The sequence below is a fragment of the Macaca nemestrina genome, chromosome 9 (assembly GCF_043159975.1).
Source record: "Macaca nemestrina isolate mMacNem1 chromosome 9, mMacNem.hap1, whole genome shotgun sequence".
NCBI classification, from domain to species: domain Eukaryota; kingdom Metazoa; phylum Chordata; class Mammalia; order Primates; family Cercopithecidae; genus Macaca; species Macaca nemestrina.
In genome coordinates this window covers 74,560,275-74,577,307 of record NC_092133.1, presented here as the reverse complement: position 1 = coordinate 74,577,307, position 17,033 = coordinate 74,560,275, and the positions used below count along the sequence as shown (strand labels likewise).

Genomic DNA, 17,033 nt, shown 5'->3' with positions numbered 1-17,033 from the left:
AGTCATGAGCAGTCTCGCCCAGAGTCCATCGCAGGATAAACCACAAGCCAGTGCCTGCTCTAATGAGAAACCTGAGGAGATAAATGGGGTGCTCAGGAGGGACCATTGCTCTCTGGGAAGGTCCCCAAGTTTGTCTCTAGCTTATGGGAATTAAAAACATGTCCATTTGTGTGGCCAGGGCTGTGTAAATCTGCATACACACACACAGGTCCCAAGGAAGGGCACAAAGGGAAAACGGCCATTTGCTGCAGACGCGTCTTGGTAATGAGAATTGGTGATTGGGACAGCACTCAACCCTGTCTTCGAGGCAGGAACTTCAGGGAAGATAGCTGCTCAGCCCAGACCCAAGGCAACCTCTCTTAGGAGCAAGGTTCCTTTCCCTTGCTGCTGCTGTCAACAGCAAAGAGAGACGACAGTGTGGGAGGACACGGGAGTGCCAGCTTCTGAGGCGGGCCACTGGCCTTCCAGCCTCAGCTTTCCCAAACTATTTGGATGACCTCAAGAGAGTCTCCTTCCCTGTCTGGTCCTCAGTTTCCCCTATGTGTACAATGTGGAGGTTAGCCTAGATCTGCAATGGCAAAGAATTGTCATTTTGTATACCAACTCTAATCAATTGATAGTGACTTCTTGGAGCACTCAGATGAGAAGAATTCTGAGCTTAGTAGAGACACAATTGATTAGTGATGTCTGCCATAGGCACAAGTGGGAGTGGAGGTGGCATGTGTGCTACTCCATCCTTTATCTTCTGAGTCTTGACACCGTGTGGGTCTCTGACCTGACTCCTTGGGTTTATACTGAATTCCAACCTGCAGTGTGCTGGAGGTGGCTCACACCCACTCGTGAGACTCAAGCGTGCTCATCTCTTCCCAACTCTGCATTTGATGATATCACATTGGTATTGTGGAGTCGGTCATGATGGGGATGTTTACCAGAAACCATTAAACATTTTTGAGCACACTAGCTCTATCCCTCCCACAGCAGGCCAGGGCTGGGAGAGAGGGGAATCCAGGCAGCCCCCAACAGTCCTGAGATCTACGGGAATCCATGTCCCCTAGAGAGTGGCCAGTGCCAACAAATGCTGGAGTCCAGATTGTTCTATCAGAGACTCGCAACCCCTGTAGCCCACTTTATTCACAATCCTCATCAGAGATCTTGCTGCACACAGCCCCATTCAGGCACTCTACCCCATCTACGTGGGCACCATTCATTCCTTCTTCCTCCAGGAAGCCTTCTGAGACTGCATTCACAATTATTCCTCCCCCTATGAGCTCACATTTCACTGTCTGTCTTTGTTGGTTCTGGAATGAAAACTGCCTCTTTAGGACAGCTTCTCAGTTGAAGACTTATATCTCCTCCTTCCCCAGCACCCCCAGTCAAGATCCCACATAGGTCTAGCCATGGAATAGACACCCAGGGAGACACCAGCTGAGTCATCCACCACCTGGGGCACAGTCCTGACATGCCCACTGTCGTCATCCCAACTAGCTCCTCATTTCCCAGAGGGAGAAACAGAGCCCCAGAACAACATACAACTGCCTGAGCAGCTGAGCTGACTCTCAAAGTGAGGTCTCCAGACTCCCATTGTGTCCATAGTTGGCTCCTTCCGGTGGGTTCTTGGTCTTGTTGACTTCAAGAATGAAGCTGCAGACCTTCGCGATGAGTGTTACAGCTCTTAAAGGTGGCACGGACCCAAAGAGAGAACAGCAGAAAGATTCACTGTGAAGAGCAAAAGAACAAAGTTTTCACAATGTGGAAGGGAACCCTAGCAAGTTGCTGCTGCCCATTGGGGTGTCCAACTTTTATTCCCTTATATGTCCCCACCCACATCCTGCTGATTGGTCCACTTTACAGAGCACTGATTGGTCCACTTTACAGAGTGTTGATTGGTCCATTTTACAGAGTGCTGATTGGTGCGTTTACAATCCTTTAGCTAGACACAGAGTGCTGATTGGCATGTTTTTACAGAGTGCTGATTGGTGCATTTACAACCCTTTAGCTAGACACAGAGCGCTGATTGGTGCATTTACAATCCTCTAGCTGGACAGAGAAGTTCTCCAAGTCCCCACTCGACCCAGGAATTCCAGCTGGCTTCACCTCTCACCATCACACTGCCTGGGGCACCCTCCCACCACGCTGCCTTGGCGCCCTATCACAGAGGCTACAGAAACAGAGACTGAAGCCCACGGGGATAAGGGATCTACCCAAGGTCACAGAGCAGCCTGGGAGCAGAACCAGGGAGAAACCCAGGTCGCAGCAACCCTCTATGCCAGCACCCTTGCCTTTCCCTTCACACCACCCTCGTCTGCCAAACCAGGCCTTGACAACCCAGGGCAGGGCTCTAGGACACATTCTCCACCTTTCTCTCCACCTTTCTCTCCACCTCCAGGGTTAGACAGCACCAAACTACAGGGTCACCCAGCAACCAGGGGGGCCACTCTCTCCAGCAGGCTGCAAGGCCCGAGCTGCATTTGGGGCCATCTCCTCCCACCTCTTTCTCCTCCGGCTGCTGCTTAACATGCACACAGGAACCTCTACGCTGAGCGTATAGATTTCTCTTTGTCTTTGGTGGTAATTATTAGCTGTCTCGGCGGGTGAATGCAGGCAGAAACAAAGGCAGCAAGGGTTGTAAAACCTTTTATCTCGATCAGGCCGCATTATTTGATAAGGTGCTAAGCTAATAGCAACGCATGTCAAATTGTGTTTAGACAGATCGAGGGGCTGGGAATGGAGGGTATATTTGTCTCCGGAAACCTGCACCTGGAAGGATAAAAAGAAAGGCACACTGATATTCGCAGCCCCGGGCTGAATGCAGACAGCCCAGCCTCTGGGACTCCTGGCTGGAAGACTCCTGGAAAGGGGGCAAAAATGAGAGGCTGAGAAAGGAGACAGTAGGCTGGTACTGTGCTTATTCCCATTCAGGCCCACCTCGGGACCCTTGCCTGGAGACCCACAGGTCCCCACCAAGGATAGCAGCAAGGGTAGATTCAAATCTGGGTTCCCTGGCTTTCTTATCTCAAGCATTTATTGAACCCCAAACGTGTATATCTGTCATGTGTGTAACATCGACTGTTACTACCCACAGAATGTGTCATGACCCATATAGAATTAGTACCAAATCACGTGCAGCCTCAAGAGGCGGCCCACAAGGCAGGAAAAGTCAAGGGAAGCTTCCTGGAGGAGGTGATATTTCAACTGAGCCTTGTAGAATGGGAAGAGTTTAGAACAGGAACCTGGGAAGAAGCACCCATCAGCACTAAGCTCTAAGAGCCTCCCTATGAACTCCGGGTGGATATTCAGCTGTCTCCCTGCATCCTGCCATGTATTCCCTGTGTTCTGCCTTTCCCTGTCCCTGTGAGAGAGGCTCATTCCAGAGCATATCCAAGGTTGGCCCCTCTGTACCCTCTGTGGGAGGCAGGGCAGGATTAGAACAAGATGAGAAGGGGAGAATGCAGGTGCCACAAAGTTATCAAAGCCTTACAATGATGCATGTCTTTTGAACCAGTGGCTTTATGTCTAAGACTAGTTTCTAAAGCAATAATTTAAAATGTACACAGCCATTGAGCTAGAAGGATGTCCACCACGAAACTGTTTATAATAGTGAAATGTCCAGCAATGCAGGATCTGTTGAGAGAAATATTTAGGACATTCACATGGAGCCATTAAAAAGTAACCACTGATCAGTTTTAGTTGAGCTTCTTTCCGGAGCAAACCCAGGACTCTAATGCAGGAAGATTTAAATTTGGAGAGGTGAGTAGGGAGGAGTGGGGAAGTGAGACAAGGAAGGAGGGCAGCCAATAATGGGCATATTTTCAAGCCAGCTACTACAGTGGAACTGGAGCCTGATCCCTCTGGGGAAGCACAGGGATCAGTGTAAAACACTTGCCTCGAACTTATCTCACCTGAGAGGTGAGGGAGCTGGGGCTTCTCTACACCAATCCCTTCAATCATTGGTTGAGGGCTGCTGGGGCTGGGGCACAGAGAGCACCGGGTCCCCAGCATGCTCAGCCTGCCACAAGGCAGCCCCACAGGTCCCTGCAGCAAGAGAAACCAGACATAGGTAGGAAGCACAGTTTTTCAGCAGGTGGAATTTCACCAGAAGCACACTGAGCGGCAGGGCCAAGGGGATGTGGGTCAGGCACTGCCGCTGTCTGCTGCAATCTGTGTTTCCTACACTGCAGCCCTCTAAAGCCAGGCTAAATGAAGACAAACTTGTTTCTTTACTTCAGGACACCTCTTGACATACTAATGGGCACTGGTGAATTTCCAAGAGCATTTCAGTGAATCTATTCGACTGTACATTGAATGTATTCAACCGTACACCTGCCCTGATTTTTTATCTCCCTAGGTGCACCTATCAGGTTTTCCCAGCACACAGCGCTGTCCTGAGCACAGTTTGGGAAATGCTGTCAGAGCTGCCTTCATATTAGCACAGAAAAGTGGAGAAGGCAGATTCTTATGGCAGTTGATCCAAGGTGCTCCCATTTTCTTAATGCGTGTAAAAAGAGAGTAACTAGCCATTTCTCATCTTGGCTTTGACCCTTAAGAAGCTTTCTTACCCAAGGAGGCACATATGGGAGCACTGAAAGGCAGCATTGCAGTCACACACACACACACACACACACACACACACACATACAGTGGATGCAATCAAAAAGTCTATCACAAGGGAAATGCCTAAATAAACTCTGATATATGCATGCAAAGGAATTCTACCCAGCCGTTAGAACAAATGAGTTAGAGCTCTAAACACTGACACTGAGAGGACCCCAAGACTAATAGTTAGGTGACAAAATCAAAGTGTAGAACAACACATGCAATATGCTACCATTTCTATTAGGAAAAAAGCCCATCCAAACACACTAAAAGTAAAACCACATATCTCTATATGATATGAATGTGTGTGTACACTTAAAAAAAATCAGGAACGACATACATCAAAATTAGAACCATGATTACCTCTGCAGAAAAGGGAAGCCCAGTTGGGGAGGGAGAGAGGCGACTTTGGCTTGATCTGTATTGTTTGAATTTTTCTAACAAGAATGTGTTCCCGTATTACATGTGTAATTAAAAATAAATGAAAATGTTTTACAGAAGAAAAAGGAAAAGCCCGGTAGTATATTCACCAACATACCAAAATATTTACAGGGTTTATCTCTGAGTGCTGGGATTATGGGTGTTTTTAATTTTCTTGTTTGCTTATCTGTATTTTTAAATTTTCTACAAAGAGCATGCATTGTTTTTGTAATAAGAAGGGAAAAAACATAAAGTAATTTTTAATTAAATATCCACTACACAAACTCCTCATCTCCTAAGCTGGTTTGGACTTCGACTCTAGGCTTCCTAGACATTGCATTCCCACCAGGACGCCCCAAGGACAGAGGGGGCTGACCCTCCTAAGGGCCAGCTTTGTTATTCCCTCTCTGTGTGACCTCAGGTCCCTAGACGCCCTCTCTGGGCCTGGGTTTCCTCCCCTACCCAACAACAATCCTAAGACCTGCCCTGTTTTCTCCGCATGATGTCTGGGACACTGAGGAGACGATCACTGGGCTTTTTATGTAGAGCCCTGTGCTTGTATGCAGGTCACAATTCTGATGGCCAACAGAAGGAAGGGGAGCCTGACCAGGAGCCATCACCACCCACCAAGTGCAAGGACCCCAGGCCCTGTCCAGGAGGCTGTGGGTCAGTTCCGGGGAGCCAGCTGGAATTCAAAGTAGTCGGGCTGCTCAGAGAAACGTGCAAGATGCAAATCAGACACGTGAGTGGCGCCCGGCTGGAAGAACTGTGTCTCCCTCCAAGCGGGGCTCTGAGTGTCAGATTTTCCACTCTGTTTCTCTGTAGCATGTTCTGCACATCCCAGTGCTAAAAATAACTGTGGCGCGTGAGTGGGGGAGCAGCCCCAGAGTGGCTCCAAGAGCCGCCGGGGCGGTTTGGCACGCCAACCTCCTTCATCTGGGTAGTACAGGCCCCAGTGGCAGAGGTTGGGGTCTGTTCCCCCAACATGAACCCCTCTCCCTTTTCCTGCCACCTCCTTCCCTGTGTCTGGAAATTCTTCCTCCCTTTGTGACCCCAGGGACCCAGAGAGCTGGCAGCTCTGGAAATTACAGGGATAGAAAGCCCAAAAGAGGTCATCTCATCCACCTCTTGGGAGAACACAGTCACCCCTAAATCCTTAAGGACAACAGAGAAAGTCCTCTAAGTCTAAAACCAATCACTGAAATCCAATCTGGCAAATGGCGCACAGTCTCTGCTACTTGGAAAGTTATTCCTTGAGTCTAGCTGGGATCTCTGCTGCTACAGCCAAAGCCCAGCTCCTGTTGTTGCCACACTAGGGAGAGGAGAAGAGAATTGCTAATCCCAAATACAAATTGAACTGAACATAGGAGACATGTGTGGACCGGTGGCCTCTACTGTCCTGAGAGCCTGGGATTCTCATACCACAGCAAGAAGGAATTATGTGTTTCTCCCTACTGAGGGTGAAACGCCAGCTGAGCCAGCCGGTTGCCACGTATCACAATGCTTTACTCTGTTCAACTTTGCTGAGCACCAGCTGCCCACCAATGCAGCCGTAAGATGCATTGCCAATGCTTCTGCAGGCCTGGGGAGGAAGTCAGGAGACACAGAAACCCAAGATGGCACTTGCACCCTTAAAGAGCTTAGGGTTGAGTTTGGGACTCAGGGTTCATGCTTGGAAAGAAAACTTACATTGCACCCAACCAATGGCTGAATGAGACGCAGCAGTCAGTGCATAGCCAAGGGGTGAGAGGTTGGGGGTGTCCCTGGAGAAACAGAGCTCTGAGTTGAGAGGTCTGAGCAAAAACAGGGAGGGTGAGACCATGGACTCTGTGGGCACCAGGGACTACCGAGGGGAGGGCAAGGGCTCTGGACATCCAAGAGAGGCACAGTGGAAAACAAGGTTGAGATCTGATGGTGAAGCCGTTTGGACGCCAAAAGGAAAGATTTGAACTTCATTCCTCAGACCACATTTCTTAGAGAATATCCCAAAATGGGGTATTAAAAAGTGATATCATGAAACAAAAGAAGGTGCATGGGGATGTGGCATCATTAAATTTGGCAAACTGAGAAGGAAGGGACAAAGGAAGCCACGTTTTCCAAACTATTTGACCATGAGGCCCTTTCATTGCAGAGCTCCTGTGGGACTGCCATTCTGGTGAACATACTCCAGGAAAAGGGTTTTGAAAAAGCCAGGAACATCATGGCATTAACGCTTTAGGACGTTGGTCTAAAGGGCTGCTGGAGGTGGTGGCAGCTGCAGTGCAGGGCAAGGTGAGAGGGGTAGGAGAGGTGCAGGCAGCGGGCAGACCTGGAGGTGGAACGATGGCAGGCCCAGGACAGGCAGAGGGACCGTGAAGAGTCCGAAGAGCCACAGTGAAGCTACATGGGACCCTGTGCCTTCTCCAAGCCTCAGTTTCCCCTCCCGTGGAATGGGATGGCCTTTTTTCACAGGCGAGTTGGGAGGACCCTTGAGTCTGTGTGGGTGGAAGTCTGGAAAACTGGAAAGAGTCCAGAGCTCTTCTATCGACATTCAGAGGAATGGAGGCTGGCAATGGAGCGGTCGGATTAGGACAGAAAAGCCAACGATGGATTCAGGAGAGAGCAAGTAGCATGAGGCTGGAAGCCCCCAGTACCTTGATTTCCCTTCTGCTGCCTCATCTTTGTGTTGTTTCTTCCTTTCCAGCCCCTCTGACCCTTCTTCCAGCAATGCAGAGCCTCAGAGAAAACAGTGTGCAATTAGAGGGAGACTGCTGGTCTTCCAGGCCGGCTCCGGCAATTCCAAGCTGTACATCTCTGAGCCAGTCCCTCAACTTCTCTGAGCCTCAGTTTCCTCATCTGTGAAAGGAAGAGAAGGGCGATGATAATAACAACGCATTTGAGGTCTCTCCAGGTGCTGGGCCGAGTTCTTGCTTTATGACAACTCAATGAAACAGGAACTATTACCACTCCTGTTTGACACGTGGAAACTGAGGTGCTGAGAAGTGAAGGGAGTTGCGTAGGGTGACACAGGGAGTGAATAAGCCAGGACAGGCCCACTGCAGATGGCTTTTGGGAAGGTTGGATGAAATCATGGAAAAGAAATATTCTTAAGACTGGCATTTGCTTGTCATCTTGCAATGCCATTAGGATGCTGTGGCAGATTGCATTTTCCAAAGATGCCCACCATACCATCACCCATCCCACAGGCTTTTTGGCAATATGACCTTCCTCTCCTCTGTAAAGAAGTGGGTTCTATTTCTCTGCCTTCTTGAATTTGGGTGGGTCATGATGATTTTTTCCAAAAGAACAGGAGGAAGAGACCTTGTGCCAGTCCAAGCCTAGCCCTTAACTGGCCTGACAGCCTCCACTGGCTGTGTCCTGGGAGCTAGCTGCTACATAAAAAACATAACTACCCTGAGCCTACACTGCTGGGAGAGGCCCAAGCCACGTGAAGGGCCCTGGAGGATGAGATGCTGCAAGGAGAGAGGCAAAGACCCCAAGAAGCCAGCCTCAACCACCACATGAGAGACCCAGGTGAGTCCCAGACAACCCAGAGAACAGAGCAAAATAAGAAGACATTGCTCAAAGCCCCTCTGTCCTGGGGTGGTTGTTACACAGCAGTAGAGAACCAGTCAGATGCGGCCCTCTTTCCACTTTCAGCTCTAATGGAGAAGGTCGCCACAAAAAGATGAGGAAGAAGAAAGAAGGGGGTGGTGGAGTCAGGACTGCAAGGAGCTAAGGCAGGGAGCTCCCCTCTGCCTCTGCCTCTGGGCCCCAGCCTCAGAATCAGCCCAGCTTAGAGCCCTCAGACAGTGGCCAGGCCATGACTTACGATGGGGGGGGGCGTCAGGCTACTGGCCCCTCTGGGCTGCCGTCTCCTCTCCTGTTATGTGGGCAGCTGTGGGCTGCCCTCCCCTCTCCTGTTATGTGGAGAGCTGGATGGAGTCGATGACCCCTGAGGGCCACTGCAGCTCTTGCATTCTGGATCTCCACCGTCAGCGGCGGGGAGGGCACGGGTTCATTCTGGCTGTGGTTCTATCCAGCAGAGCCAGGAAACACTAGGGCTGGACAGACCCCAGAATCCTCAGGACATCCCCACCCCTGGGCCTTCATACCCCTAGAGAGGCCAACACCACAGGCCTGAGGGCCAGCAAGCCCAGCCCAGCCAGACAGTGGAGCTGGAGAGCAGGAGGCCACACCTGCCGACTCTCAAACAGACACACTGTGGCCCTGAGCCTACTGGGCCCATGCCAGGAAAGGCCCTTTACATGGAAGAACCTACTTAATCCTCACAGTCATCCAGAGTGCCAGATAATGCTATTATCTCATTTCTCAGATGAAGAGTCTGAGGCTCAGACACCAGCAACGGTCAAGATCACACCACTGCAGTGTGAAGCCAGAATTTAAACCTGGAGGTCTGATTCCATGATTCTCCCTCCCTTCCACTGTGCTTCCGCTGGCGGGCACATCCACAGACACAAACACACCACCCTGCTCCCCACACGGCCCGACCTGCCCTGCTCGCTCACACACATACTTTCATGTGTGATGGCGCACACACGTAGACACATCCCATGCTGGTACACCCCAGTTCATACTGAAACCCACATTCACACGGGTTGTGTGGGTCGCACACAGACACTCCCATCCATACACACGTAGACCCAGGCACCCAGGGCCCTGATATGTGCTCACACACACACCCCTACACTCCAGCCCCACAGGCTCAGGTGCAGACATCTGCATGCATACATCCTCATCACACACGTACGCACACAAACACTGCACCTTGTTTAATGATGCCCAGGAAATGAGAGTCTTTTTTTTTTTTTTTTTAAAGAGCCTCTCAAATGCCAATAGATTCCAGCATGTTTTTTCAGTGCTAAAAGGTTTCACAAGCAAAAGTCACCCAACAGTGCCACCTGCTGCAGGCTGGCTATTCTCTTCCCTCCTGCCTCTCTCATCCTTAGCAGGGTGAAACCTGTCCTCAGTTTCCCCCAAAGTGCTCAGGACTTGGGAACTGGGTGGGGGAAGGTGGGGGAGAAAGTGGGTGCAGGTGGACACAGGAGAGGTTATACTGAGGCAAGGGCACACATGGAGAAGGACTTCCAGAGCAGGCAAGGAGAGGAAGACGAAAGAGACAAGGAGACAGAGAGGCCAGGCAGGTAGTGGAGAGCAGACCATGGGACTCAGAGAATAAGAGAGAGAGCACAGATAGAAACGACTGGGGAGGGAAAGTCTGGCATGCAGGAAAGTAGATGGGAGAGATGGGGAGGGAGGACGAAAGAGACTCGAGGAAGGACTAGAGGGGCAGCCAGAAATGGCGGAGAGCCCTCCCCAACATCGGCCTCCTGGACCCACAAGTGGCAGGAGTCTGGCAGCTGGCCCTCCCTCCCTCCCTCCAGGGGTGCCTCTGATGCAGGGGCCTGAGGTTGCAGTGTTGTCCTGGAGGTGGGGATGCCCTGAAGCTCCCCTCAGCCCTCCAAACTTTTTGTCAAGCAGCCCCTGTCCCTCAGGGGCTCGGCTCCCCACCGCACACCCTGACAGCAGGTCAGGATGAGCCAACTGTCAACAGGAAAGGGCTCTTACCTGAAGTATCTGGCTTCTAAGGTGCAGAGAGACATCCAGAGAGAGGATTTGCTCAAGGCCACACAGAAAATTAGGAAGAGTCAGCTCTAGAAGCTTCAGGAGCCCACGCACAGGCCTCTACCCACTGTGTCAACTGAGATGAGGATCCTCACCCTCTTCTTTCTTGATAGAATCATGGAGGAAAGAGAGATTCGAATCCCCATTCAGTGGCTCCAGACCATAGGAGAGCAGGGGATTAACCCCAGGGCCCCAGGAGGAGACCGAGGCCACATTCTTGTGTCACCATATCAGTACCCACCCCTCTGGAGTCAGATGGGTCAGAGCAGGACAATCATCACTCCAAGAGAAAACCACTGACCTTCAACTCATGAGACATTGGCACTGAAAGCCCCCACTGATCCCTTCCCATGGGGACACTGAGTCCAGGGGAGTGGGGCATGCTGGGGTGAAGCAGAAGGCCTGAGCAGAGGGCATGAGAACCCCCCACCCTCCCAAGCCGGCTGCCCACACCAACCTCTTGACACTGATGGAACCAACTCCTCAAAATCCTGAGGTCTGGGCTCGCTAGAAGGTGGCAACTTTGGGGGCTTCATCCTTCCCTTCTGAGGCCTAAATTCTGGTCCTCTTCTGTCTCCCAAGGGGACACTTCTTCCAACAGAAAGGCCCCTGGCAGGGAAAGTCTTGGGGTAATTTTCTTTTTTATGAAGCCCCTGATATGTCTCATAGCTCAGCTGGAGTCACAAGGAGGCACCTCTCTCACCTTTGTAGAAATACACAGGGCTGCAGAAAGCTGGCTGACTACACAATGCAGAGCAGGTGCCGGCTTGCATCTCATTTGCATATGTTTGCATATGCTTTCTTACTTCTCAAAATACCAGGAAACTATCCTCCATTCTCCATCCTATAGCTTCTTGGCATTTACAATCTCTCCTGGCTTACACAGGGCATCTCAATGCTGTGGACTTCCATTTGCTTAGCTGGAGAAGGACTTGGATTATAAATCCAACACAATCTAAACTCCTTAAAAGAGGCATCCTGGCACCAACCTGCTCCCTTCCCTCCTGCCAGGCCAAGACCATTCACCCCCTCGCTAAACATACCCTGTTCTTCTGTGCCAAAAAGAGTTGGCTGATGCTGTTCCCTCTGCCTGAAAGGCCCTTTCCTCTCCTTCTCTACCTGAAAAGCTCCTACTCAGACATCAAAACTCAGTTCAAATGGAACTTCTGCAAAGCTATGTCTTGTGAGTTTCTCTAGTTTCTCCAGCACCTCCAAGCAGAATAATCACTTCTCAGTGGGCCCCAACCCTTTGGCTCATTAATGGCCAACAACTAAAGGGAAAATTTATTATACCACAAAATGATATTATTCAGCATATGTCTTTCCTATTAGACAGTGAATTTGTTGAGAGCAGGAACCACAGGAGACGCAGCCATCACTACATAGCCTATAGCTCCTAGCTCTGGGAAAATGACTGCGTAATCATTGTTTGATGAATGGATGAATGAATGATTCTCTCCACGGGTCTTTATGCTCACAGATTCTGTGATTCTTCCTGCTTCATGGCTAGCTCAGACTAGGTTAAAGAGCAGTGATATTCTACGCAATATTTTACAACTTGAAATAGCACGGACAGAGGGTCCATGTGGACCCTGTCTGCTTTTGAGCACCAACCCTTCACAAACAGAACCCCAATCAGGGTCTGCAACCCCAGGTGGGGCCTTGGGCCCAGAGGTGAGGGAGGCAATGGGGCCAAGGCTGCTGTTTAGGAAACAAATAACCAAGTGGGGAAATTTACAGTCAGATAATTGGCAGCTCTGGTGCACAGTCAAATGCAGTAAATTAAGTGTTTTCCTGTAAATCAAGTTTATGATTTGCACTGGAGATGTAATTGTTAAAACTGTTCATTTTACCCACAAATAGCAGTTGAAAGAAACCAATTTAGGAGTGACAGATTGGTTTTGATTCTAACTGTAGTGCTAAAACAGTTAATTTTAATAACATCCTTTGGACAGGAGTCTGCTTGTTACTTAATATCATAGTCAACAATTTGAAAACTGCACGTTCAGCCACTGCTGCTTCCGCTAAAAATTAATCCCATTTTTCCCCCGAATGGAGGCATTTCTCAGCAGGAAGCAGCGTGTCCATGCAGACGGGCTTTCCTCATTTGCGGGGTTACAACCCTTCCACTCTGGGGAAGGGAGGTCATAAGAAGGTGAGTTATAGGCTAAAACAAAACAGGTCCTGGAATGTTGAGGCCAATGGGGACCCTCCCCAATGTAGGAACCCCTTCAGTGGCAAAAGGGATCACAGTCTGAAGCTCCTGCCTGCACACCTCCATTGACCAGGAGCTCACTCTCGCATGCCTCCTCTCCCCTGGGGTTCTACCCAGCTCTGCACCCTGAAACCATGTAGACATCAACTCCACTAACCATGGTCCAGCCCCCCAGTAACTAGAAGGCAGCCTCCAGGTCTCTGTCTCTCCCATGTAACATCTTCCCTTCTCCAGGTTAAACATGCGCATGCCTGGTCCCCTCCTCACCCTTTGAGAAACAGAGGGGCAGTGTGGTGTGAAGGAAGACCCTTGGGCATGCATGGGTATCCACTGGATAATTCTGAATAAACAGGACAGAGTCTATCTTTCAGACTTGTCACCATCCTCCTTCCCATCTCAGGACACATACCTGAGTCTCTCAACATTCAAGTCTAGTCTATGGTGTCCAAGACTGGATTACTTTTGTCACTCACCAACTTGGATCCTAAGCACCCAGTGGGCTCACAGCTCCCAGGACTAGGGTGCCACTGGATTACAGGAACTCATAAACACTTTCAGCAGTTCACTCTGACCCCTGACAGGCTTCTAGCTCTGCTTCCAAATAGTCAGAGCTTCCCAAATATGAGCATGTATTAGAATTACCTGGACAGCCTTCTCACACAGATTGCTGGGCCCTACCTTCAGAGATTCTGATTTAGCAAGTCTGGGCAGAGCCAGGGAATCTGCATTTCTAGCAAGCTCTTAGGTGATGTTGATGCTGCCAGCCCACAAACCTGGCTTTGAGTAGCACTGATGTCGGAGATCTATGTTATTACCACTATCACCACCCCACCATTACAGAGGAGGAAGCTGGGGCCCAGCGGGGCAGGAAGGAGGACAAACAGCATCAGCAGGCACAACCTCCAGGGCCTTCCTCCCGGGCCCACTCTGGGAGACTCATCCTTTCCCAAGACATTCCTGGGAGGCTCCAGACTCCCAGCAAGGAAGATGTGTGAATCAGCCCGTTTACCCAGTTTTTGTTCGATTAATTTCAAGAGGTATTAGAAAGGAAAACTTTTGTAAAGAAAGGAAAAGCTGTTCATTTTCATGGCCAGCACTTGGAGGAACAGTTCTTCTGGAGCCTAGGCAATCGTTTGTAGAGTCTATTATAAAGGGAAACCTAAATCACATTTATGGCTCATACTGTAAGGCAAATGTAGGTATTAAAATTGTTCCTTTTAAATGATAAACATCCACTGAAATGGTGCAATAGAACTGCATCAGAGACTGTTTTCACCCAAAACAAACTGACTCAGGAAAGGCAGTAAATAGGGAATTTGACTGCAGTCCCCATAACTGCTATTTACTGTAAGGAGTAGGGAGGGAGGGGCCATGGAGAGAAATTAGCTCGTGGAGACCATGTTTGTTTTAGCCACTTTAGCAACTTAACCTTGCATGGCTCTGTCTTCTCCAAGATCTGAGTGCAACAATTTCTCCCCAAAAGGGACATGGCTCCTTGTGGGGTAGATATTTTTGTTTTTTTTCTAGCCCGGTTTCAGATAGTGGGGATTTCATTTTACTGTGCATATCACAATCGTTGTGGTTTTGCTTTTGAGAGAGAAGTAATAGAAAAAATAGTTAATCACCCATTCATAATCTCTTAAACATTATTTTTAAGCTGATAGTAGCAAAACAAAATGCAATCTTTCTAACATCTTCAAGCAATTACTTGTCATTTTTCTGGTTTTCATAATAAAAGGAAATTAGTTTGGGGGAGGTGGAGTGGGGGACAAACTCCTGACTTTGAGCTTTGGGAAAATGAAGAACAGACTTAGGGTAAATCCTACCCGGGTTTTCCTGATGAAAATGAAAGCGGGAGCCAAACAAGGGCAAGGGGTGCAATTGGGGGATGAGGCTTCTCCTGGCCCTTCCCCCGACAATATGATATAATTCAGACTTGCCTCTGCCTGAAGAAATTTGGGGAGCATACAGACATCTCTCATCTACCCCAACAAAGCTCAATGAATGAAGAGTCACAGCCAGAGCCAAATTTAGCTCCTCTGAGCATCCGCCATGAGGGGTGAATTCATGTTGGATGGATGGATGGATGGATGGATGGATGGATGGATGGATGGATGGATTGGTGGGTGGATGGGTGGGTGGGTGGATAGGTGGATGGATGAGTGGGTGGATGGATGGGTGGGTGGGCGTATGGGTGGATGGGTGGGTAGGTGGATGGGTGGGTGGATGAGTGGGTGGATGGATGGGTGGGTGGGCGTACGGGTGTATGGGTGGGTGGGTGGATGGGTGGATGGATGAGTGGGTGGATAGATGGGTGGGTGGGCATATGGGTGGATGGGTGGGTGGATGGATGAATGGATGAAAATAACCACTGTTTCTTGAGATTTCCTCCATGCTGAGTAAGACTTCTCAAACTCTAAGTGTGGAAGAACCCAATTGTTTCATTTCCAGTCAATTTATTTTCCAATTTGTTGGAAATGCTTTCATGAAATAAGCTAAAATGTCACCATCGTGTCAAGCTGCTGTACAAGTATTCTTACTCTCCATTTCTATCATGACCAGTCTGCAGATGGCACCAGTCCTGGGCCCCACTAGGAACAGAACTGTTCTCAGGCTGGCTGCTAGGCACATCACACACATTCATTCACTGTCTTGCAGTCACTCTCTGAGATGGGTGCTTTTATACCCACTTTCTGGATGGAAAAACCTGAGGATCAGGGAGAGTTTGTGAGTTGCCCAAATTCTAAAGCCGATGGCTACAGAGCTAAACTTTAAACTCAGAACTCTTGGGCTCCAAACCTGTATAGTTTCCTGATGCTGGGCTCTAGAAGCAGTCTCAAAGGACATAGGGTGGAGGGACGCCCTCCCAGTTGGAACCTAGGGAGGGTTCCTCCGAGGCCTCGGGTCAGGAGCTAGGAGGGGAAGGAGATGCTTGGCAGAGGCCAGGCCCCCACAAAAACAGAAGCAGGAGTGTGCAGTGGGAGGTTCAGAGAGTCATGGACCAAGCTAGAGCTGGGCAGGGAGAAGGGATCAAGGGAGCCTGGCCCTGTGGCTACTCTCTCTGGAAGCGGGGTGAGAAGCAGCCCTTGGCCCAGAGCAGAATGATGAGAAAAGTCAGCCACCCAGCTCTCTGCACCTTGATCTTCACTCTAGAGCCTGGGCTTCCCATTCTGTAGAGCAGTGACTGGCATTTTGTTTTAAATGTAAATCTGCCGGAAGACACTCCCATCAGGGTATTTCTTCCTTTAAAAGAGTTTAAGGGACTAGAGGGGTCAGAGCACTCTCATTTCCTGCTGAGCTGCTTCTGTGAAGCTTTGAGCACCAAGGATGGAGGGCACAGGGCCGGATGTTCAGAGAGGCCCAGAATGAAAGGGAGGATCAGAGAGGGCTGTGCCAGTTGCCCTAGCCGGGCCCGGCCATGCTCTCTGGGGCACCCAGGGAGGGGACGAGGCTCACTTGGAGGTACAGAGGCCTCAAACTAAGCCCACATACAAAATCAGGCCTGGGAAATGAGAGTTAACATCTCACTGTGTGTCCTAGGGACCACCTGCCCAGCTCTGCCATTCAAGATTCTATTGAGAGGCTCCACAGATCCTGAGAGCACGGCCTTCCACTCCCACGCCCACCCGCATCCTGACCCCCAGGAAATTGCCCTGATCTGAAAGTCCAGAAATCCCTCCCGTTGTCTCACCTTAGAGTAGTTCCATAGGCAGGGAGGCTGCTCTGCCAGGCTCTATGCTGCAGTTGGGGTGAGGACCCTCAGACCAGGCCTGGTACTAGGGTAGGTGAGACACGGGTGCCTTAAGAGAGGAAAGCCGGTGTTATGCCCAGAGGACTCTAACCCACTTGGGGGCGGGGGTGGTCAGGGAAGGCTTCCGTGAGGAAGGTGGAGTGGGGGAAGCAGGCCTACCTGAAGTGAGTCTTTCCTAGGGGAAGGAGGAAGGGTTGCATTTTAGGTACACCCACACACACTACCACCACCACCGCCGCCGCCACCACCACCAGCATCACCACCAGCACCACCGCCACCACCACCACCACCACAACTTTGAGTGAAAGTCTCCTTTTTCTTTTCCTGGTAAAGAGAAACAGAATAATTTTCATAATTTTTTGGAGCTGTAGACTAAGCCCTTTACTTCCCAGGTAGGGAAACTGAGGCTCAGAGAGGTGACATTCTGCA

General features: G+C 50.0%; 2 long non-coding RNA genes across 2 annotated transcripts; both read right to left on the bottom strand.

The window, feature by feature from the left end:
• Positions 1 to 979: 979 nt before the first annotated feature.
• Positions 980 to 10,736, bottom strand: LOC105465964 (uncharacterized). Its single transcript, XR_977878.2, has 3 exons — positions 10,582 to 10,736; positions 7,647 to 7,848; positions 980 to 1,716 (listed from the first exon to the last, which is right to left on the bottom strand). It is a non-coding gene; the product is annotated as an uncharacterized lncRNA (long non-coding RNA).
• Positions 10,737 to 11,095: 359 nt separating this feature from the next.
• On the bottom strand, positions 11,096 to 16,828 carry LOC139356071 (uncharacterized). The gene is made up of 3 exons (XR_011607449.1): positions 16,764 to 16,828; positions 16,545 to 16,653; positions 11,096 to 11,247 (listed from the first exon to the last, which is right to left on the bottom strand). It is a non-coding gene; the product is annotated as an uncharacterized lncRNA (long non-coding RNA).
• Positions 16,829 to 17,033: the final 205 nt, after the last annotated feature.